This window comes from Microtus pennsylvanicus, chromosome 1 (assembly GCF_037038515.1).
Source record: "Microtus pennsylvanicus isolate mMicPen1 chromosome 1, mMicPen1.hap1, whole genome shotgun sequence".
In the NCBI taxonomy this organism is placed as follows: Eukaryota; Metazoa; Chordata; class Mammalia; order Rodentia; family Cricetidae; genus Microtus; species Microtus pennsylvanicus.
Genome location: NC_134579.1, coordinates 23849555 through 23874691, shown reverse-complemented (window position 1 = coordinate 23874691; position 25137 = coordinate 23849555).

The window sequence follows — 25137 nt, the reverse complement described above, 5'->3', positions numbered from 1 at the left end:
TTCTAGCTCAGTTTTAACAGCGTAGATTTCCTTTGAAAAATTAAATGAGGGTCCTATTATCCTTAAGTTAAACAGATACATTTCTCTTATTACATCACTGATACAGGCTTTTTTTTTTTTTTTTACTATTGACATCATCATATCCTCCTCCTCAGTTCCAGCATCTCACACTGCCCTGGCTTCACTCTTCTGCTTTTCATTCTTATTCACACTATAAATATCTTGGTATCTAAATTCTATCCTAAAGTCTCAGTTCTAATCAGCCCATTCCTACGCCAGCTTGTCAAGGTTGTGAACTGATGTTTGCCTTAAAACTCAGAATTCTCTACTGGGCTTCAAGCAGCCAGCACCTAAGCTCTGCTCGCTGGGACCCTTCTAGGCCTAGATGTTCTCAGTGTCTGCAAAAGGTCTCAAACTCTACTATAATCACATACTTCAGGAGGATTCTAAACCCTCTCCTCTCACTTGTATACATCCAATTAGTGGCCATCCTATAAATTCTTCCTGAATTTGTCTCAAAATCACTTTCCCTCCATTTTCACTGCCATTATTTCAGTCTTATAATTCAATCTTATAATTCAATCTGGGCCAGGTAAAATGTTGTCCTCCTTGATTTCTAACAACCACATCAGGCAGCTCCCACCTCCTGGAACTCCAACTCCAGGGGTGCTGTGAGACAATGATCATGTACCCTGTAAAGATTTATCAATTATATTGCTTTAATAAAACACTGATTGGCCAGTAGCCAGACAGAAAGTATAGGCAGGGTAACCAGGCAGGAAGTAGAGGTGAGGCAATGAGAACTGGAGAATTCTGGGAAGAGGAAAGACTCAGTCTGCAGTCATAACCCAGTTGCAGATGAGAATGCCTTGCTGATAAAAGGTACCAAGCCACATGTCACAGACAAGAATTATGGGCTAATTTAAAATGTAAGAGTTAGTAAGAAATCTGAGCTCATAGGCCAACCAGTTTGTGATTGATGTAGACCTCTGTGTGTTTCTTTGGGACTGAATGGCTGTGAAACTGGGCAGAACAGAAACCACCCTGTCAACACAGGGGTTCTGACCCCCCTCTGACCTCCATGGGAACCTACATGCATGTGGCATATATGTGAATGCACAAACACACACACACACACACACACACACACACACACACAGAAAAAGGGGGGGGGTTACTGTTTCACTTTCCAAGGGATCTTGTCTATACCTTCACCTCTCTGCTCTTTTTGGAATATAGTAAGCATTCAGTATGAGCAGGATAGAAGAAATAAAAAGAGAAGTAAGAACGGAGGTAAGAGAGAACGGAACAGGGAAAACTCAGCATTGTTCACTGTGCTAAATTCCCAGGTCATTTTTTCCTTTGCTTTGATAGCCCAGACTTTCGTTATGCTGCACCGAGAGATGACACCTCCCCCATGTGGAGCTCATGCCTTTATTTCCTGCACACCATGTTCCGGGCAGCTCTGCTCCTGCACTCTCTCTTCAACCAAATCCCTGCCTCCAGCTCTTTTTCATCCTCTGTGATCTTCAGATCTTCATCCTAACAAATGATCCATTACTAATTCTGGAAAGATTTATCCCTTTAACATCCCATTGTGCCCTTACCATGAAAGAAGCAAAAGAGGGGAATATGTGCTTTATTTGTACTGCTCCCAGTAACTCAGCCACTCATTGAACAAATACTCATTGAGTGCCTGCCGTTTGCCTGTCTGTGCATCAGGTACAAGAAACACAAGAAGGTGATGATCCAGGAAGCTGGTTTGGCAAGAAACTCACAGATCAGTGGTTCTTTCACATTCTTGAGTCCTTCCTTCATGCCACGCACTGTCCTTGCTCTTATGAAAGCCAACACTAAACATTTGGGATACTCTGTGGAAAGCAGAATAGATAGAAGCAAAGGTGGCTAGTGGGAAATCAGATATCCACCTAGGCTGCTCCAGGAAACATGTCCTGAAGGTAATTTTGGTGAAAATACTGAATTCAGCAGTGCAAATTCTATCTGCGGACAGATTAGAGAGGGGTTATCAAAGAAAATTGGGTCAATTTTACAGGTTAAACTATGACACCAATAATTTTTATGGAGGTACCTGGGAATAATAAGAGTTGATTTCACTTTATTTGGAAAAGTTGTTAAGATCCGTAGATTCAGTCAAGAAAATAAAGTAATAAGCTAAGAAGAAAGAATGAAAAAATATTAAAGAATGAGAAACTATTTGAAAAATAGTTTTACTATCTTCTCTGCAGTTTGAAGTGGGAAGAATATGAGAGATAAAATTTTGGTTTCAACTATGATATGCTTGAGATATCTAAAACTAATAACAGTAAATATCAATATAGTGATTGCCAGGTCAGGGCTGGGTATGTAGATCAGTGATAGAGACTTGCCTAGCAATTTACGTGTTCTAGGCCTCATTCCAAGTAGCTTGTACATCGACTTATTTAATTATTATTATGGCCTCTTGGCATAGAGTCTATTATTATATACATTTCATAAATTTGAAAAATGAAACATTGATAAAGTAAACAAATGCTCATATAAGTTGGGCAGAGAAGACAAAACTTAAATACAGGTATCATAATTTCAGAGTCTGCATTCCTACTATGTCCTATGTCCTATGCACAGGTGTTTTGTGTGTGTGTGTGTGTGTGTGTGTGTGTGTGTGTGTGTGTGTGTGTGTGTAGATACATACATACATGTTTGTAACATTTGGATAGCAGCATGAAAGCCATCATCGGTATTTTGATTTTTCATGCCTCAAGACTAGATGAAACAACATAGTAAGTAAGCACATGCAAGAAATCTGAGTGAATCCAGTCATGGCAGCACATGCCTTTAATCCCAGCACTTGGGAGACAGAGGCAGGAAGATCTCTGTGAAGTCTAGGCCAGTCTGGTCTAAATAATAAGATCTGGGATAGCCAAGGCAACACAGAGAGACCTCCTCTCAAATAAAAAAAAAACAGGAAGGAAGAGAGGAAGAAGTAAGGAAGCTGAGCAGGTATGAGTCACTCTAGTATTCACAGCCAGAAATTAAGGGGGGCAGAATTGAGAAAGATGTGGAGAAGGAAAATAACAAAAACTAAAAGAGAATGTATCTCAGTGCTTTATAAATGTGTCTCCCTTAAGAACTCAACCTCCCCGATGAATATAGAGATTAGCACCTCATACAAGATAGGCAAGTATTTACTCTTCTCATGGAAAGTTTGGACCTGGAAGAAATTGTTCTCCCTTGGAAGGTCTGGCTCATGAAGATGTCCATCCTTATTTCATGTTCTATGGAAATGTATTCAAAGAAAGAAGAACAAAGTGGCTGTGCATGAGTAACAGAGGGAATTACCAACAAAAAGCTTTTTGTTTTTGCTTTTGTGTTTAATGGCAAGTTCTGAGACCAGCACATGCAGATGCAAGAGTCTAAATCGCCCTGCCCTCTCGAGGGGCCAGCCTTGAAATGGACACTAATGTGATGTGAGAATGTGGCGTAGAGGAGAGCACATTGTCTCCCACACAGCTCCCCGGACACCACCTGTACTTTACAAGTATCTATGGTGATATCAAAGGACTCTATATTTGTGGAACCTTTTGGAGTCCTAGCCCTCAGATTAGATGTGGTTCAACACTGTCTGAGTAGGCAGTCAGTCCTCAGACACTAGAGGAAAGCTTTTTCTTTCAGAATCCATAAGGAAACATCTCTCTGAAAATATGCATGGGCACACATTCAAAATAGAACTGTGTATATCTTTGCTTCACTGTTAGGTGGAACCATCATTACATTAATTTAACACGAGATATTTAAAAATTTAAAATTATGAGGGAAGGGTTGAGAAGAAATTCATGAAGCAAAAAGGTGTGATGAAGCTTGAACTGGAGAATAAACATTGGGAATAAGACTGTGGGCAGAGGATGGGAGATTAGGGTGAAGCCAGCATCACAAAAGAGAACAATAGCAAACGGAAGGAAATCAGCTAACAAAGAGATATCCTGAAAGCTGGAGACAGATGCTGGAAGAAACAGGCCCAGACTGATTGAAAATGTCTGGGAAAGAGAAAGCTGCATGAGAAAATGATGATTAAAGGAATTAATTATCACTCAACATGTCAGGCAGACATTCTCCATTGGATTATGAGATTTGAAGAGATTACATTGAAAAGAATAAATACCCTTAGCTATCTGAACTTCAAAAAAGAAGAATCTGTCTGGATTCAGATTAGAAATGAGACCCACAGAAGAATTGATATGGAAAATTAATGTCCGCAGAAACTAATTCTGTTCCATGGAAAGCTCTATATTCCAGTTAAAAATATAATAGGATGCTAAATTTTAGCTAGCAATACAGAGGGTTCTTTAATGCATATGTGCTTATGCATAATCCCATGTTTCTATAGACAAATTATACATATAAATATTATATAGCATTACCTATCTACATATATCTGTATAATATAAATGTATACATACATGTATATACAAACATATGTGCATTGAATACCATGTATATAACATGTGCTTTGTCAAATATTATAAACATTATAAGGATTATGGAGAGGATTAAAGGTTAAAATGACAAGGTTCCCATTTGGGGTAAAGGAACCCTGAACCATGAGACCATTGTAAAGAGTCAACCTTAGAACCCTTTCTCTCACCCATCTCCTTCTCCAGTGATTAATTTTCATCTTTATTCTGCAAACTTTCTATTCCCTGTTCTTAGCTCCATTCCTCTTTCTCATCTGTTACATGAGTCTAATCTGAAGGATTTTTTTTTCACAAGCAAACTTTCAATGGAAGTATGAAAAACCTGTATCAAAACTCTAAAAGAAATGATCATGATTTTCCAAATGACAGGTTGAAATGTGAGTTCATTTTTAGGAAGGTTCACACGCACACACACAAGTATAGGTACCATGGCAATCAGAGGCACTGAATCCTTTTTGAGCTGGGGTTACTAACAGCTGCTTGTGATGACCTGTAGGGTTGCTGGGAGTTGAACCTTGGTCCTTTGTAAAAACAGTACATGCCCTTACCCACTGAACTATCTCTTCAGCCCTCAAATGTGATTTTAAAGTGACACAAGATTAGTAATTTGCTATGCATGGTAATGCATATCTATAACTCAAGTACTCAGATAGGCAGGATGGTGAAGGCATTCAAAGCCAAATTTGTCTAATAGTGAGTCAGGCATTCAGCTGAGCCAGATAGAAAGACTCTGTCTCAAAAACAAACAAACAAAAACCCCACCACCACCAAAGCAGATGATTAAAAGCAGCATAGAGAATGCAAAACCTGGAAAGGAGCCATAGGCATTGTAAAGCATGTACGTTTTATTCAGAGATAAGTTGAAAACAAGAGAAGCTGAAGTTAGGTAGAACAAAACACAACTGACAAAAAGAAAGAAAAAAGAAATGGAGGAAGGGAGGGTGGGAAGAAGAAAAAGCCAATGAAATGATTTCTAAGGATATTCTGCTATACTCACAGGTTGGGAGGAATGGAGGGAGGGGAAGCTGTGGTTGGAATATGTTACTTGAGAGGAGAATAAATACAAAGGAAAATAAGAGTGAGCAATAAGCCTGCAGCTCAGTGATGGAGCATTCGCTTGACCTGCACAAGATCCTAGCTTCAGTCCCTACGGCAGAAAAAGCAAAAGGTAATTAACTAATTCATGAATCTCAACAGGACACATACCCTTGCTTGTGAAAGGAGCTAGGCAATTCAATGAAAGTAAAAATGGTGTGTTGTAACTGGCAAAAAAAAATGCTAAAGTTTGTGTTCTTACTATCTGTGTAACATGTGATGATTCTTACCAAATGTTGCCAGAAATTACTATTCATTATAAGTTCACCAAAAATGATGGCAGCTGTAATGGCACATTGGCGAGGCTGGATGCAGGCAGAGAGAATGAAATTTGGAGGTGCCTGGTTCTTTGCTATCCAAGTGTTGGCAGCAGCACCCAGCGCATCCTCCTGGCAGAAGAAAGATGGGAAAAGCAAGGCTAATAGACGGGTAGGACAGAAAGGTTAGTCTTTAGTATATTAAATACAGAAACAGTTTTTAAAGGAAAAGAGTTTTCATGACATACGCAAACACAGACACTAACTAAATACTTAAGTATAATATTTCATTGAAGTCCCTGAAAACATACTCTCTGTACATAGGAGGAAGTACATGGGAGGAAATTCCTCTGTCCTTATGGAGGAAGCTGTCGGGTAACTGCAAGGAAGTCTAAAATCTTAGGGGTGGAGGTCTTCTCTTGGTGGGAAAAGAAAGAATAGTTGCAGGAAGACTCTGCAGGGAAATAGGATGAACAAAAATAAAACAGGAACCTGGCTTACAGGGGCAGCTATAGATAATAAGACTAGAGCCCATACGGAGCCTGGGTCATACAGATGGGTTCCTGTGTCATCAGTAGCCATGCCAGATGGAAGAATGATCAAGCAAAAAAGGCTGGGGTAGCCAGCTTGGTTCTGCCTTCCTTTGCCAACCTGGATTCTTAACCTACCAAGAACAACCAGTGACTATCAATCATGCCTTTCCACTCTAAGGCATTAGAATAGATTGACAAATGACACTAAGAAAATAGGGTGTCTGCCCAGAGGACCAGAAACAATGGGCCATCTCTTTTTCAATACATTAACCTTCAGGAAAGAAAAGTGGCTTTAAGGACAGAGGAAGCAGCCACTTCCCAAGCATTAAAAAGATTAAGGGAAATAGTGTTGGACTGGAGCAGAGAGGAAATTATTCGCCTGTCTGGGAGAGGACATTTCTGTTGTTATTGCCCCTATAAACCATCCTCACCCTCAGCTCCAAATCCAGCGGGGCTGATGGGATTTGTTGAGGCAATATATCAAATTAGGTCTGTTGAGGAAACTCCAGAGAGAGGCCTGGAGCCAAGGAGTGCCCTGAAATTTATCTAAATGACAGGATAGTTAGAACAGCAAGCACAACCCCTTGCTCATCAGACACTGGGAACACCACAGCCCAAACTGTCCTAATTAAAAGAAGGCCTGTGCCTTGTTCCAGCGAACATGCACTGAGTTACCCAGGGACCACTGAAAATCCTTAGAGTCAGACATGTACTTGGGTGAGAATTAAAAAATACTTTGTTCTGAGAAAAATCGAAAGCAGCATTAAAAGAAAATTCAAGGTTACAATCATGCCCACTGCCTCCATCCAAGATGTCAAGAATGATCCACATCACACAAATATTGCAAAACAAGTAAATAGTTTATGTGGTTTCTAAGGGAAAAAGTTGTAGAAGGATATCCAGGATTTGAGTTTACACTTAAAAAGTACTGAGCATCCAAGGAGCCCTCTCGTATCCTATGCTGCCATACATTTATCACCCCGAGACTGGTGAGGCATGAAGGATGCTGAGCAAAGCCACAAGTTACATCCAAGCATCAGATCCAAACATTTCTCCATGGAAAACAGTGTGCTTATGGGTACAACCACTCTTCATGGCCCATAGAGCACTGAGCTTCTCCACATGGACTAGCAAATCTTTCCCTTCTCCTGCCTCTCGCCAGTCATTCCTGACCTCTTTCTTACATCCCAAATCTAAGACAGTTCTACACAGTGTTGAGTTAGCAAAGGCCTTGGGTCCAGCACTTGAGAAAGACTGGGAAAGGAAGCAAGAATTGGCAGGAGACACTGATTAAAAAGAAGAGTAAGAGTCAAGCAGCCCACGGGGAGCTCTGAAGTAAGACTGTCCCTGCAGAGCAACAGTGAGCAGAGCCAAGACAGCCAGGATTTAGCATATCCACTAATCAGAGTTCCACCATAGCCAAGGCAGCTTCACTGCAGCTCAGGCAGTCCCTGAAGGGGCTTATAGCTGGAATCTGATGCCAACAGCACCATACCAGCTGAGACAACAAATTCTCCCCTGCAAGGGAGATTGGGGCTGCACAATGCACTGGCTCCCACAGGCTCTATCTGTTTTTCTTAGACATGCAAGAAACTCCAGAGAACGAATGTATAGATGCAGTTTGAACACTCGGGCCTTTTCCAATGCAGATACCATAGCAGGAAAAGAAAAACTGGTGAGCATGAAAAATGGTTGATGCCGAGAACCAAGAGAATTAGCAACAGCCTCTGGATCTGCAATCACGACACCAAGATAGAAAAATCTGTTTCAAAACAATGCCTTCCCAGTGCCAGCACGATGGATCAGTGGATAAAGGTGCTTCCTGCCAAGCCTATCCATCTGAGTTCAATTCCTGGGACTGTCATAGTGGAAGGAAAGATTTGACTCTCAAAGCTAGCTCTCTGACCTCCATATATTCATTGTGATACACACTCACACAATAAATAAATGTGAAAGAAAATGCCTTCCATTTGTGTTTTTCTACGAAATGTTTGTAAGTTTCAATCCACAGCTCTTTATTGAGAATTTGTTAAGCTCAGAATTACATAAGATGAGGCTATTAGAGATAAAAAAGAATATATAAAACCACCTCCAACTTAGAGCACATTATGGTCTAAACAGGAGAGAAAATAGAACACATACTGCATAGGAGAATATCTGCTTACTGTATTGCTTACTCCAAGAAGGCTGACATTGCCTGGTATATCAAAATAATAGAAACTCAGTTCCAAACCTGACTTTTGAATTTGGTGCCTTAAGATGGTTCCATTAATGATCTGAGTTTGGTCAAGGTACTCAGATCTCTGAAGATAAATTTCTGTGTCTTTAAATTGGATCTTCCATATATACTTACATTTGTGTTATGAAAATTAAGTGCACTGACCTTGTAAAGCATGAAAAAGAGTGTAAATGTTTGCTTTATTTATTTTGGTTTTTTATTTATTCTTCTCTCATGTATTACATCCTGACCACAGTTTCCTTTTTCTCTCCTACCCCTATTTATCCCTCACCCCCCTCCCCCAGATCCACTCCATTTCCCATCAGAAAGGAGCAGACCTCTCAGTGATATCAACCAAACACTGTACAACAGGATGCATGAACCCTCATATCAAGGCTTAACCAGGTAACCCAATAGGAGGAAAAGGAGCTCAAGAGCAGGAAAAGAGTCAGAGATATGTCCCACTCCCACTGTTAGGAATCCCACAAGAACACCAAGCTACATAATCATAGCATATGTACAGAGGACCTAGCATAGACCCATGCAGGTTTTATAATTGTCTATTCAATCTATCTGAGCCCCTATGAGTCCTACGTAGTTGATTATGTGGGTCATGTTTTCATGGTGTTATTGACCCCTTTGGCTCCTACAATCTTTCCTCCCACTCTTGCACATGGTTTGCCAAACTCTGCCTAATATGGGTCTCTGCATCTGCCTCCATCAGTTGCTAGATGAAGCCTCTCTGATGACAATTAGGCTAGGCTCCAATCTGTGTGTATAGCAGAATGCCATTAGGAATCATTTCATTTGCTTTTTTCCAGTCTTTGGTTCTGGGTGATCCAGGCAGTGCCAGGCATGGACTTTCCTCTCTTGGCAAGGAAGGTGACACTCTACACCAGTCATTGGTTAGTCACTCCAATAAATTCTGCTCATCTTGCAAGCAGATTGAAAGTTTTGTTCCTGGTTTGATGTTCTAGCCCCACAACTGGAATCCTTGCCTGGTTACAGAAGATGGCCAATTCATGCTCCTATTATTAGGAGTCTTCACTAGGGTCACCCTCATAGATCCCAGGTAGTTTCCACTACACTAGGTATCATATCACCTTTGAAATATCCCCCAATTTCTGCAGTCTCTCCCGTATTCTTTTTCTCTATCCCCTCAATCAATCCCTCTTGTTCCCATCTCCACCCAACCCCAATCCTTGCCACAAAATCTATTCTATTTCCCCTTTCCAGGGAGGTCCACATATCCCCTTGAGCCTTCCTTGTTACTTAGCTCTTTAGGTCTGTGGATTATAGCATGATTATCCTTTACTTAGCAGATAATATCCACTTATAAGTTAGTACATACAATGCTTGTCTTTTAGGTCTGGGTTACCTCATTCAGGATGACAATTTTCTAGTTCTACCCATTTGCTTAAAATTTTCTGAAGTTGTTTTTTTTAACAGCTGAGTAATGTTCCATTGTGTAAACATACCACATTTTCTTTAACCATTCTTCAGTTGAAGGACATCTAGGTTGTTTTTAGTTTCTGGCTATTATGAGAAAAACTGCTGTGAGCATAGCCGAGCAAGTATCCTTATGGTAGGATAGAATATCCTTTAGGTATGTGCCCAAGAGTGGTATAGCTGGGTCTTGAAGTAGATCAATTCCCAACTTTCTAAAGAACTGTAATATTGATTTTCAGTGTCTGTACAAGTTTACACTCCCACCAACAATGGAGAGTGTTCCCCTTACTCCACACCCTCTCCCTCATGAACTGACACTTGTATTGTTTTATCTTAGACATTCTGACAGGTCCAAGATGAAATCTTTGATATGTATTACCCTGATGGTTAAGGATTTTGAACATTTCTAAGTGTTTCTCAGCCATTTGAGATTCCTCTGTTGAGAATTCTATGTTTAGATCTGTACCCCATTTATTATGGATTATTTGGTTTGTTGATATCTAGTTTCTTGAGTATTTTATATATTTGGATATTAACCCTCTGTAGGAGATGGGGTTGATGAGGATCATTTCCCATTCTGTAGACTGTTTTGTCCTTCTGATGCTGTCCTTTGCCTTACAGAAACTTTTCAGTTCCATGATGTCCAGTTTACTAATTGTTGATCTTAGTGTCTGTGCTATTAGTGCCCTGTCCAGGAAACTGTCTCCTGTGTTAATGTGTTGCTTTCTTTTCCTACATAACTCTTACTGTGTCATTTCTACATTTTGGATAAGTACCACACAATGACACTTTTGTTAAAAGTTTATACCAGTGCCCATGGTGCTATTGGGAGATGCTGGGACCTCAACAGGTGAACCCCAGGGGGAGGAAGTTAGGCCATCAAGGATATATCCTTGTTTTGGTCTCCTTCAATTGTAGTGAAAAAGCTCCATGACAAAAACTAACTTGGACAAGAAGAGGTTTATTGCAGAATACAGCCAAAGAGAAGTCCAGGCAAGAACTCAAGAAAGGAACCTGGAGGCAGGATCCGAAGCAAGGTATGGAGGAAGAACACTGTTTACTAAATTTCTCTTTTAGGTTTTCTCAGTTTGTGTTTATATAACTTAAGACCACCTGCCAGGATATGGCACTGCCCTAAGTAGGCTCTAGTCTCCCACATCAATCATCAATGAAAAAAAAATGTGCCATGTTTACAAATAGACAAGTCTGATGAAAACATTTCCTTAATTGAGCTTCCATATTTGGAAATGCCTCTACCTTGTGTCAAATTGATACACATACACACATAAAAATCACAACTACTGACTCCTTATCAACTTGACACACAAATATATCACTATTAAACTACATTCTTTTCTTTTTTGTTAACCCCCAAGATCCCATATGATATCATAAAACAAAACATGGTATAACTTTGAGTCCCATGATCTTTAAATTTTTCAACACTTTAAAAATCTAAGTTCTCCAAAGTTTCTTATCTGTAGATTCCTATAAAGAACAAAATAAGTTACATACTTGTCAAATTCCAAGAGAGAAGAACCAAGTAACATTTACAATTAGATCATAGCAGAACCAAAGTTCAGCAGCATAAATATCTCCATGTCCAATATCTTGGATTCACTCACGATCTTCTGTACTCCAAAGGGCTTGGACAGTGACTTTCTCTGCCATTCACAGCACTCTCACCTTGTCTCATAACCTCAGGTCAGCTAAGTTCACACTTGTGGCTGTCCTTGGTGTTCACCGTGGTACTTCCAATATACCAGACTTTCCACGACAGCGGAGGCTTCATCTTCACCAATGACATCTCTTAAGTCTCTTCGGGGATGCTGATACTCAGAGCAAACCCTTAGGTTCTATTTGTGACCCCTTCAGACCTACCAAAACCAATGTCATGTAGAAGATTTTTACACTTTACCGACTCGAGCAGCTAACTTGAGGTGTAACCCTGGTTATGACGAACCACATTTTTGCATGCTGACCCTGAAGAAATACTTCTCAGAAGATTTTGCCTTAGTGATGCTGTCCTCTTCATATGATTTCTCTGCCCCACCTGACCAGCATCAATTGTCCAAATAAAGCAAAAGCGTCACATCAGTGGTGCTGATTTCTTGTTAATCATAGCTGATTCTTTGGCTGCAACTGACCAGAAACCACAGACCCTAATTTAAAATATAGCATGAGTGATCTAAGAGAGTCTTTGAAGGGTTCTCAAACTTTCCTCTGAAACTTCATAATCCAGTCCTCCACCATCTCCATTGTTGTTCCCTACATTCTTATCTTCCAAGCCTCCACAGAATAACTCACAAAGCTCAAAGCAATCATCTTTTTTTTTAGTCCAAATTTCCAAAGTTCTTCCACCAATCCTCCCCAAAACAACTTGGTCACATCAGCCACAGTGATATCCCATGAACCTGGTACCAATTTCCCATCCTAGTTTGCTTTCTATAGTGGTGATAAAACACTGACCAAAAGCGGCCTCTGGAGGAAAGGGCTTGTTTCAGCTTACAGCTTCATAGTCCACTTGGGACCTGGAGGCAGGAAGAGTAGTAGTAACTACAGAGGACAGCTGTTTTGTGGCTTTCTTTCCATGACTCCCTCAGCTCGCTTTTTTACATAGCCCAGTATCACCTGCTTAAGGATATCACCACCCTACTATGCCGGGCCCTTCCATATCAGCGATCAATTATTCCTACTTTGCAGACCCTACTCCTTATACTGGATTTGCCTTGCCCAGCCTTAATACATGGCTAGGTGCTTAGCCTTACTGCAACTCAAAATGCCATGCTTCATTGATATCCATGAAAAACCTATCTTTTCCTGAACAGAAATGAAGGAGGAATAGATGGGTGAGGGGTGGGAGGGAACTGGAAGGGAGGAGGGAGGGAAACTGAGGCCAAGAGATAAAATAAATAAATAAATAAATAAATAAATAATATTTTTTAAGAAAGAAAATGAATAAAGACAAGGACTGGAGAGATAGCTAGGTTGGTAAAGTGCTTACCTTGCAGGATGAGGACATGAGTTCAAGTTCTAGAACTCATGGTAAATAAAGTCTGCTATGGTTGGACGTGTTTGTGATCCCAGCACTGGGGAGGGAGAGGCAGGCTGGTTCCTGCAGCTCACTGGCCAGCCAGCCTATCATACTTGTCCGCATTTCCAACCATATCTCCCCTGACAAAAAAAAAAGAAATGAAAATGATTCCAAAAACACACCCACAAGCCAACTGATGGAATTATGTCCTCAATTATGGTGTCCTTTTCCCAGATGACCCTAGCTTGTGGACTAGTTGACAAATGCCAACCATCAAAGGGATATTAGGACCCAGGTCCTTTCTAATCCATCTTTTTCTCTTCTTGCTTCACACGAAGGGAACAGATTTGCTCTGCCATGGGACCCCCTCCATGATATGTTGCTTTTCCATAATCTAAAACCAGTGGGGAAATGAATAACCATTCACTGAAGCTCCTGAATAGGTAAGTCAAAATAAACATTCTCTCTCTTTAAACTGACTATCATCAGTAAGTTGTTACCACAATGGACATATGGCTAACATATACATATATAGACAGAAAATTTGATGAGAAAAATCAATGATTTCAGAAATGTTATACGGGATCTTGGTATAAGTGCTTTAGGCTGTCAGTTTTCCCTTAGTGACCCAAATACCTACAGTCTCTGAGAAATATTCTATGGAGTGCTGAACTTTTTGTTATTCTGAATGCCTTTCGGAAGGCAAGCCCTTTTCTGCAAAGACAATGCAAACTGTTCTATCTGTATATCAGCCCACCAGTCAAGAACACAAAGAATGTAGAGATCCCAGAACTACAGAACATAAGCTTCCAAGAAGTGAGGTACTTTTGCCACCAGTAGGCTGGTAAATTTTATGAAGGCAGCAGGCAGGAAAATAAACAAGATTTGAGATGTCATGAGTAAAGTAGCAGACAGAAGGTGGGAGCGTCTCATTTTTCTGTTTACAATGTCACCTTGTCCTTTCTTATCCCAAACCTGCTCACAGGATACCCCTGTTCAAACAATAGGCAGGTGTTAGAATGGGGTTAGACCTATGATTAAATCATGACCTTACCATAAAGATCATTTATCTTATTTCATTTCTTTTTTTGAAATTTAATAATTTTAATTTTCATCTTTCTTTTTTTATTGAGAAAAGGAAAAAAAAGTTTCTGCCTCCTCCCAGTCTCCCATTTCCCTCCCCCTCCTCCCACCCTTCTCCCCCTCCCCCCACTCCTTTCCCCCTCCCTCTCCAGTCCAAAGAGCAGTCAGGGTTCCCTGCCCTGTGGAAAGTCCAAGGTCCTCCCCCTTCCGTCCATGTCTAGGAAGGTGAACACCCAAACTGGCTAGACTCCCACAAAGCCAGAACATGAAGTAGGACCAAAACCCCGTGCCATTGTCCTTGGCTTCTCATCAGCCCTCATTGTTCGCCATGTTCAGAGAGTCCAATTGGTGAACCTAAAGAAGCTAAATAAGAAGGTGAACCCAAGGAAAAACATACAGTTATCCTCTTGGCTATGGGAAGTAGACAAAATTGCCGGGGAGAAAATTGGGATTTTGAGGGTGGGGTGGGATGGGGGTAAGGGGAGATGGGGAGAGAAAAGTGAGAAGGGGAGGATGAGGGGAACTTGGAGAAACAGGATGATTGTGATAAAGGAAGGTTGGATAGGGGAGCACGGAAGCACAATTCTTAGTAAAGGGAGCCACCTTAGGGTTGGCAAGAGATTTGAACCTAGAGTGGCTCCCAGGAGCCCAAGGCGATGTCCCCAGTTATTTCCTTGGGCAGCTGAGGATAGGGAACCTGAAATGACCCTATCCTATAGCAATACTGGCGAATATTATTTCATTTCTTTTATTTCATCAAATGCATACATTTTCGTATTATATGGTCTTCATAGGTATCTCTGTGAACATACTTTAGTTGAGGGAAGTTATCTTTTATTTCATTTATTTATTTATTCATTTATTTATTTATTTATTTTAGATGAGGTTTTGTCTTGAGCTCAGGCTCATGTGATCTTCCTCTCACAACATCCCAGGTAGCGGGGGCTATAGGTAGATGCTACCTCACCCATTCTGGAAGGGAATCTTCGTGGATGAGACAGAATGCAACAAGTAGGAGGTGAGGGAAGGGTAGTCTAGAGAAGCTCAGTATCTTTGGAGGAGCTCTTAGACATAGTCTTGCTCTCTGCAAATCACCTTCTTTGGATGTGGGACCCTGTTGTCTGCTTCAACAATTCCTGTGAGTGATGCTGAAACAGACTACAGCAGAGAGCTTGAGAGCATAAACGAGAAAGTTCATGAGTGCAAATACCAGTACAGCCAATAAACAATAGAATGGTTATGCAAAGTTTAGGAGACACAGGACTGAGCTGAGTTGAAGTGGGGAGAGCACGAGGAGGAGCAGAAGCAGGCTTAGGTATGTAAAGAACAGGGGTGTTTTCTTCCGGGCATAATCTGAGTTTAGGAGTATAGGTGCAAGCACTGCTGTGTACTGAGGTCAGAGAGATCCCCAAATAAAATGTGTAAAACTAAAGACACTTCATATTAGAGTTTCTTTTACCAAAGCAAAGAATTAACACTCTCAACATTTGTCTGCAGTAGTTAAAAAAAAAAATGCTTCAAACAGTTCATCAGGAAATGTTAAGAGTATATCAGTCAGAGAATTATGGTAATTGTGAGAGATATTTTAGAGCCAAATTGAAGAGGATGTAAAAGTCACATTAATCGTCCAGAAGGCAGCCTTTGTGTTGAATATGAGAACAAGACCTTAGCTATAAGCTTTTAGTGGAATTAAATCTCTTCACACTTAGCCAAACTTTTGACTTGTATAATGAAGGACTGAAGCCCACCTCCAGGAAATGAACGTCTACAGCACTCCTGCCAAGGCCCTGTAAGAAGGCAACAGCATCTTCTTGATGATAATTCGGACTTACTGAAATGAATGTTGACAAATGGAGTCATTCCAAACCTAAGGTCTGGAAATTCTAACCACTTTTCTCACTCATTCTGGGTTGGCTTTGTTTTTCCACTTAGGCTGATTCTGCTTTTCCATGACCCATGAAAGCATCTCACCAATTACCAGATTCTTCCTACACCTCGGACAGCAAAAGTTGTATGTTTGTAAACATTTTTCCATTTATTTTTGTTTGTGTTCTTCATTTGTTTATTGTTCTTTTTTGTCTTCTTTCTGATAGTGGTGCTGGCGGGGACTTGTACATCTGTGTTCATGACCTGTGACTCATTTGTATGTCTGTTTTCCACCTCTACATTGCACAGACATTACTATGTAGGGTCCAACTTTTACAGATCCCTTTCTAGTCTAAATAATCTCTGTTCCTTTAACTGTACCCTAAGAAATTATCTAGCTACATCATTAGTGGCAAAAAGCAATTAAAGAGATTGGACAAACAACTTGAGTCACTTAAGAATACTTGTTTCTCTTACATAAAAATGGAACAGGCTTTGGTTCCTAGAACCCACATCATGGCTCATAATCTTCTATCACTCAAGATCAAGGGTACTGACACCCTATTCTGTTCTCTGAAGGCACTAGGCAAGCATATGGAACACATACATACATGTTGGCAAACACTCATGATCATAAAATAAAAACAATTTTCTCTTTAAAATAAAAAAATGAGTTTTAAAAAATAAAATAATATTTATTTATTTATTAAGGATTTCTGGAGGCAGAAATCCTTAATAAATAAATAAATTAATTAAAAAAACAAGGTTTATGGGGCTGAAAATGTATGTAATCTATAGGATTAAATGCTTACATTAGAGAGGTGATAAAGAAATATAGGCATTAAGGAAAATAAATTTATCTTGGTGTCTTAAAAATAAAATAAAATAAAATAATAATGTTTTTTTAAAAATCAGGGGCAGATGGCTCTACCCTGAACCAGGATAGCATCTGAAACTTGAAGAGAGAAAAGCTGTTCAGGGTTGGATTAATAGTTCACAATTTTAGTTTTTAGGAAACCTTGACTTCATCAGATCAGACGCAGACTTGACAGATGCATCCATTCAGCAATGGTCACCATGCCCTTCTTCAGTAGGGACACAAATGCCTGCTTCAGTGAAAGAAGGCAATCTCTTCTCGCTGATAAGAGAACTATCCAAATGTACTGACATAGCATTCATTTAATTGGATGGCAGAAATAGTTTTTTCCAGATATAAATGCAAGTCTTTTTCCTTGTAGACCTGGAAAATAAAGTTGATTTCCAGTACCAAAATATTTATTATGATTTCAGTCTCCTAAAAAATAAAATTTGGAAAAAGAATCATCTTATAAAAACCTGCATAGAAACCATATTGCTATGTTAATCAGCATTTCTATTCACTTATCATTCTCCTTTCATCCAGGTTGCCTTTTGATTGCACATAACTGTCTGTACATCCTTCTCAACTGTGATGAATTTTAAGAGATTTGATAAAAATGGGACCAGAAAAAAATAAATTACTGTATATTAAACTTTCATAGCACTAAACACTATAAATCATGAAGATATTGACTATTTACATTTTGGATAAGACAGTCCAGTATTCCTTTTCTTGGTGCTTAGAGCTCGTTAGAAGCTTCTTATGTGCCTTGCTGTCAAAAAGCATAATAAAAGGTGACTTACAATGCTATGTGTCCCTATGCTGCTATTGACTTTTAAGCTTTTGTTTAATGACAAACATAGAAGTTTGTGGGAATCTTGACTCGAGGTTAAGTTATGGTTCTAATTGAGAATGGGACTGGTCTTACCAGTCTCTGGTTTTTGTAAACTGAGTGATTGCTGAGGTTCTCAGCCACATTCACTAAGGGTTTGCTTGAAACAACAAAACCAGCATTCAAAGCAAGTCTTTTCATATGTAATTTAGTCAGGAAAAACTACAAGAGCCACAGGGTTAAAATAGAGATGGCTCAGCAGTTAAGAGCAGTGGCTGCTCTTCCAGAGGTCCTGGGTTTGATACCCAATACTTATATGAAGCCTCACAAACATCTGTAACTCTGATTCCAGGGCATCTTTTGTCCTGTTCAGGCTTCTGTGGGCTCCAGGCTGAACCTAGACACAAGCAGACAAAATACCTTATACTAACCAGGGTTTTCTAGAGAAACAGAATTTATAGAAGATATATAAGCATATATATATATATATATATATATATATATATATATATATGATTTATTAGAATGGCTTACATGCTTTGGTTCAGCTAATCCAACAGTGGCTGCCTATGAACAGAAGTTCTAAGAATCTTGGGTGTGTCAGCTAGTCTTCAGTGTGTACAATGATCCCAGAGAAGTAGGCTCTAATGCCTGTGAAGGAATGGTTTAGAAGACACAGTGAGAACAAGTAGAGAGGGAGAGAGAAAGAGAGAGAAACCTTCCCTCTTCTACAACCTTTCTATAGGTTGCCAACAAGGGGTGTAGTCCAGATCTTCCCACTGATGTGGGAGTGTCATATCAATCTGTTGATTTCTTTGACTAAGCAATAAAGAAACTGCTAGGCCCATTTGATAGGCCCACCCTTAGGTGGGTGGAGTAAACAGAAGGGAAGGCTGGGAGGAAGAGGAAGTGAGGTCAGACTCCGCAGCTCTGCTCTCCGGAGCAGATGTAGGAGAGACGCCATGCTACCTGCTCCAGGGAAGACGCACACCATGCCCCAGCTCCGACCCAGGATGGACTTAGGCTAGAATCTTCCCGGTAAGCGCACCTAGGGGCGCTACACAGATGATTAGAAATGGGCCAGAGCAGTGTTTAAAAGAATACAGTGTTCGTGTAATTATTTGGGGCATAAGCTAGCCGAGCCGGGCAGGTGGCTGGGGTGTTTGGGGACGCAACCCAGCCGCCGCGCTCATATTACTACAAATGACGCCCAGACGTATGGCTAACTAAACCTACTTAAAAAACCTGAGAAGGCTTAAAAATAAGGAAGAGAGCGTTTAACACAGATTTTTGCTGTTTGTTGGTGGCGTGCTGTAGAGAGATTTCCTGATTCGGCAACAGCAGCAGAAAAAACGCTGTGTCATTTCAAAGCGTGGCTTCCTGGGGCTGTGCCGCCAGTGCAAACTCTGGCTTTATGTTTGTGTTCCCGCTTGGGATCGGAAGGAGAGTGCTCTGAGACCTTGACGATGACTCAGAGCTCCCCGCCTGCTCCTGGGCAGAAGGCAGAATCAGGCTTAGGCAGGCGGAAGAGCATGGCGGATTCCTGCCGCCATACAGAGACGTGTTTTCAGACTGCACAGTGCGCTGCATGTCAGATTTGGATGTAACTTGGATGAAAAGAATTTCTGTGCTGCACGCTCAGTCTCAGAATTAAAGTGCTGAGTGCCGCTCCTACCTGGCGGCCCCAGAGCTAGCACAAAATGGTACGTCCTCCATTTTGAAATTTTCCTGACTCAGCTTCAGCTGCAAATCCCTGAAGCTCATTAAGAGGTCCTGCCACGAAACACTTAAATGGTGTTGACGAAAAGATGAACACATGCTTTTCGGTTTTCAGCCGTAGCAGGAAAAAAGCTGCCGTTTAAAAATGCCGGCTTTCTGGGCCATCCTGCCAGGGCAAACTCTGACTGTTTGAGGCAGGAGGGCCGGCTACAGAGAGAGGACTTGAGTGTTGTCTGTTGTAGCTTGCTGGCTGGCAGGGACCTTGAAATGCTATAAACATGGCTACAGCCAGTACCTCAGCCATGAGGCTGAAAAGCTAAGGAATGGGCTACATCTAGCCGTCAAAGCCACGCCTTTAGTCCTACTGAGTGAGATTGCTTGGCAAATTAAAGGCTCTTGTGGTCAAAAAAAGAGAGATATACAGTAAAGAGAGATTCAAAGACAAAAAATTTCTGAATGGTTTAAGTGTGTTAAAAATATATGCAGACTAAAAGTTAAAATTCTTAAGTAAACCTCTGTGACTTCAAGGTAGCACACGCCTTTAATCCCAGTGCCTAGAAGGCAGAGACAAACAGATCTCTGTGAGTTCAAGGTATAGTAGTGTACGCCTTTAATCCCAATGCCTGGGAGGCAGAGACAGGCGAATCTCTGAGAGTTCAAAGACAGCCTGGTCTACAGGGTTATTCCAGGTCAAAGATATATGCTCAAAAAGCAAAAAGTTAACCTAGGAATGTCACAGCTTAGATTCTTAAGCGCCTAGTGATTTAAAGGCGCAAATCAAAAGTGCTCCTGGATAGTAAAAAATTGCAGATTCACAATAGGACAGATTCAGACCACTAAACGAGTCACACTGTTGGATAAATGTACGTAGGCTTGGGAGAGAGAAGAAAAGGAATATAGAGAATAAAGTTAATGGTTTAAAAAGAAAAAAGTAAAAGTAAAGTCTTTAAAGAGACAGAGTACAGATAGTTATAGATATAAATAAAAATAAGCCGCGTAAAGATGGAAAATTCACAGAGAGTCTGGATTATGTACATTGTGTTTTCTTTAAAATTTTTGACTGTGAAGGAGCTAAGTACAGAGAGACATTTCATTATATGGGCTGCCAACTGGAACCAGAATGGATATAAGGGTATTACGATTTCAAAATTTGGATCTAAGGATATGATGCTTTGGAGAGAGTCTTCTTTTGTTTTCACAGAGGATGAGACTCTATGGACTTCTTCTATCCTGATTTGGTATGATAGACCACGCCCTCCTAAAGGGTTGGTGTGAACATCTTCAGAAAATTACTTCGCTCAACTGCCAACTGAGATGACCCTGGCACACAGGTTATACCATGAAAGACCTAATTAACGACGCCCCCATTCAGCAGGAAGCAGTTTGGAGAGAAAAAACTGCGCCCATGTTCCCAAATATAGTTTATAAATGTTCTTTTACATTTAAAGGGGGATATGATATAGACATGAATAATTTGCATTAGTATAGATTTCGCTTTATTGATAGAGATTTACGGTCAATTTTGTTATATGTATAAATATTTCTGATGTAACTTTACTTGATAACTGTTTTGTTATATGTAATTTTGCTATGTTAAGGTTAAAGCCTTCCTTTTTTTGTTTAAACAGAAAAAGGGGAAGTGATGTGGGAGTGTCATATCAATCTGTTGATTTCTTTGACTAAGCAATAAAGAAACTGCTAGGCCCATTTGATAGGCCCACCCTTAGGTGGGTGGAGTAAACAGAAGGGAAGGCTGGGAGGAAGAGGAAGTGAGGTCAGACTCCGCAGCTCTGCTCTCCGGAGCAGATGTAGGAGAGACGCCATGCTACCTGCTCCAGGGAAGACGCACACCATGCCCCAGCTCCGACCCAGGATGGACTTAGGCTAGAATCTTCCCGGTAAGCGCACCTAGGGGCGCTACACAGATGATTAGAAATGGGCCAGAGCAGTGTTTAAAAGAATACAGTGTTCGTGTAATTATTTGGGGCATAAGCTAGCCGAGCCGGGCAGGTGGCTGGGGTGTTTGGGGACGCAACCCAGCCGCCGCGCTCATATTACTACATCCCACCTCAAAAATCTACATAAGAACTGGGTCATCCCACTTCAAATGTTTTAATTAAGAAAAAGTATCCCACACAACAATTCCCAGTTATTTGAGTTTTAGTTAATTCTAGATGTAGCCAAGTTGGCAACCAAGAATAGCCATCATATACTCAAACATATTAAATAAAATGATAATTAATTTTTTAAAAAAATCAGCTTGTCCCCTGAGCATCCTCAAATAAGTGCCCAGTCACTGTACCTGGGTGCATTAGTCTCTGTTTTGTTGTTCCCATCCTTAATACCAATGAAAATGTCAGCAACAGGCCCAGTTCAAGAGCAGCAACCACATCATGTTCTGATGGCTCCTATTCATTGGTCAATATAAATATTTTAATATGATTTTTGGGTGTAAGCATAGTCTTTAATGTCTGATCCATCTCTCCAGCCTTTATTTTAATATAATTTTTACAATCTCATTGGCTTGTATCTTATCCCACATCTTGCTAGTTTCGTGACAGTGAATTCAGATATGAACTGGCCCATTTTGTATTATGACTACAACAAAATATCTGAGGCAATTAGCTTCATATACAGAAAATGTTTCCACAGTTTTAGAAATTTGGAGTCCAAGACTGAGTAGTCTCACTGGGCTGGAATTCTGTGAGCATAATACAGTGTGGTGGGAATACGTGTAACAGCAACAGAACTAGCTCTCATGGCAGCAAAGAGGGAAAGAAATGAAAGTCCTACAATGTTTTCCTAGAACATGTCCTTCTAGTCACCTATGACTGTAGGAGAAAGGCCACTTGTTGGTTCCTGGCTGCTCAGCCCCGAAATAATCACACAGAAACTATATTATTTAATCATTGCTAGGCCCATTAGCTCTAACTTCTTATTAGCTAACTCTTACATCTTAATTTAACCCATCTCCATTAATCTGTGTATCTCTATGTAGCAGTAGCTTACTGGATAAAGTTGCATTTGGCTTCAGTGGGCTACATGGTTTCTCTCTGACTCCACCCTTCCTTCTCCCAGCATTCAGTTCCATCTTTCCCGCCTACTTCTGCTCTGCCCTGCCATAGGCTCAAGCCAGTTTTCTTTATTAACCAGTGGTATTCACAGCATACAGAGTAGAATCCTACATCAAATGACATCCCATGAAGCTCATCTTTTCACAGTCCCAGTTCCACCATTGTGACAGCCAAGCCTACTTACTAAAATACTGAGCTTTGGAAGACATCCAAAACCTTCACAAAATCATCCCACCCCTGGACATATGGGAAATTAAGAGAAATAAAGGCCATGTAGGTGCATAGATGAACATAAAATGCTTCAAAAAGCTGTGTTGTTTGCATGCTAACATATAATTTATGCTTTTCTTCAAATCAATCTTTTATCTCCAAATTTCATAATTTTTCTACTGGATTTTCTCAGAAAGATAGGGTAATATATTAATTTTTACAATATTACTGAAGAAACATTAAGCTTTTAAAGTCAGCACTGAGAATATTCATGAATAGGAAGAATTTTATCTACCAGATTGTTGGTATGTAGTAGATGTTATATTCAAGCCATATCTCCTATACCAAACTAAACCCCTCCCTCCTCTTTCAAGGAATCATTTTAAAGGTATCACAGAATAACCCTCTTTCCTAAATGTACCTGAGAGACAAGCTTCCAACACCACAGAATGGCCTTCAGACAGGGATTCATGCATCTAGCTTCACAGAGATTGTGTGCGCGTGTGTGTATGTGTCTTTACATACACTTCCTTGTGAGAATACATATCCCTGTATGTTCATGTGCATGTGGAACTGAGACAATAACCTTGGATGTCATTCTTCAGTCACTGTCCAACTTTTTGTTTGTTTTGAGACAGTCTCTTTCTGACGTGAAGCTCCTTGAGTAGGCTAGGCCTGATGGCCAGCAAGCCACATCAATCTAGTGATCTGTCTTCCCACAACTGACACTATACATGCATGATCTAATCCATCTTTTCTTACACAGGGTTGAATTCAGGTCGTCATGCATGCAAGGTAAGCACATTACTTACGGAGCTCTTTCCAGCCATGTTTAAACTGTTTGTAGGACAGTTTCGTGTACCATTCCTGTTTGGAGCTCCTCTTCGGACCAGGTGGTGCCTACCCATTAGCTGGTTCCCCCCACCTTAAGTGGTCTCCCCTCTATGGCCCTGCTTTCTCCACATTCCTGCAAATGTTTCGCAAAAGCATTCTTCTAAACAATTTCTTTGTCAGTCACCACTGTTAGAAATACAAATGCATTTTTGAAAAGCAGAATTTAAAGACAATGTTTTTCTCTAAATATACCAGGCCAAAAAAAAAAAAATCCTGTGCACTAGTCTTAGACTTTTTATCAAACAAAACGTGAGAGACATCGGTTTGCTTTTGCATGTCTGTAATTTATACCCTCAGGAATCCAAAACAACTGAAATTTTGGGTTTGATTTCTGTCACAACACTTTGTTCTTTTTCTAAGACTTTCATGATTTAAATTTATGTTTTCTGTGGTATTTCCCTACCTATAACTAACTATCCTGTCTACATAAAAATGGAAAGGAAATGGGGGACCACCAATTAGTCACCTCAACTGATAGAGAGAATACCTGGATAATTTGGGTTTCTTGTTATTCCAGGTCTGCCTTCTTCCTGTCTCTACCTTGTTCTAAACTCCAAGACTCTAACCTCTGAGTACTATGTCAATAGACTTCCCAGCTCTGCAGTGTCCAGTTGGACAATGAAAGGTACTTGCCAAGATATTTAAGGATTAATGGAGAACAAAATACTAATTTTATTAAACTACTGATCTGCCAGCTCACTGCAATTTGGCTCTGGGCCTTCACCCAAAGCCACATTTTCCTCTGAGCAGCCTCTCTGCTGGCTTCTTTGCCCCATCTCCCCACTTCCTTGGCAAGCCTGCTTCTGCTGCCTCTAGGGGACACTACTATTTCTACTTTTTAGTGTAGTATTACACTTAACTTTGTCTACCTGGCTGTAAATATTCCCATTGTTAAACTCTCTTCTGCAAGCCTTTGAGTCTCTTGATTCCTATCTGAATTTTAGATGCAATAAAAATAAGATATCCTGAATTAAAGAATGTCAAAACAGAAAATATTTCATTCTTAATATAAGTGTAATCTGGTTAAAAATTCAGTAATTTCCATGGTATCTAATTGTTTAGATAATATCCATTGTTTTTTAGACTGATTCTTAGAATATAGTCATTTATTCATTTCTTCACTGATGCATTCTATTACTTATTGATCATCAACTAAGACTGATGCTAGGTGAGCCATCATAAGCACAGATAGCAAAGGTCTCCTGTGTCATCAAATATATCATAAATTTCTCTCCATGTGCCATTTCCAGGTTGCCTCTGGCCAACAATTATAGGTGAATAAATAGAATATTGCATGCTAAAGAATAGAAAGAACTCATTCTAGCTTCAGATTAGAAAGGAAGTAAGGGTGACTGATGAGACCGGTGCACTTAAAATGAGCAACAGAAGACTGCTCTGCTGAAGGCTCAACTTGGAGAGTGATGAACCTTTTCTGTGGCAGTGTTTGCACCTAGAAGATGCCTGGCAGGTAAGTAGAGAGCTTTGATGCTATGCTGAAAATTGAGGTGAAGACTGCTTGGGAAATGAATTACCAAGCTGTGC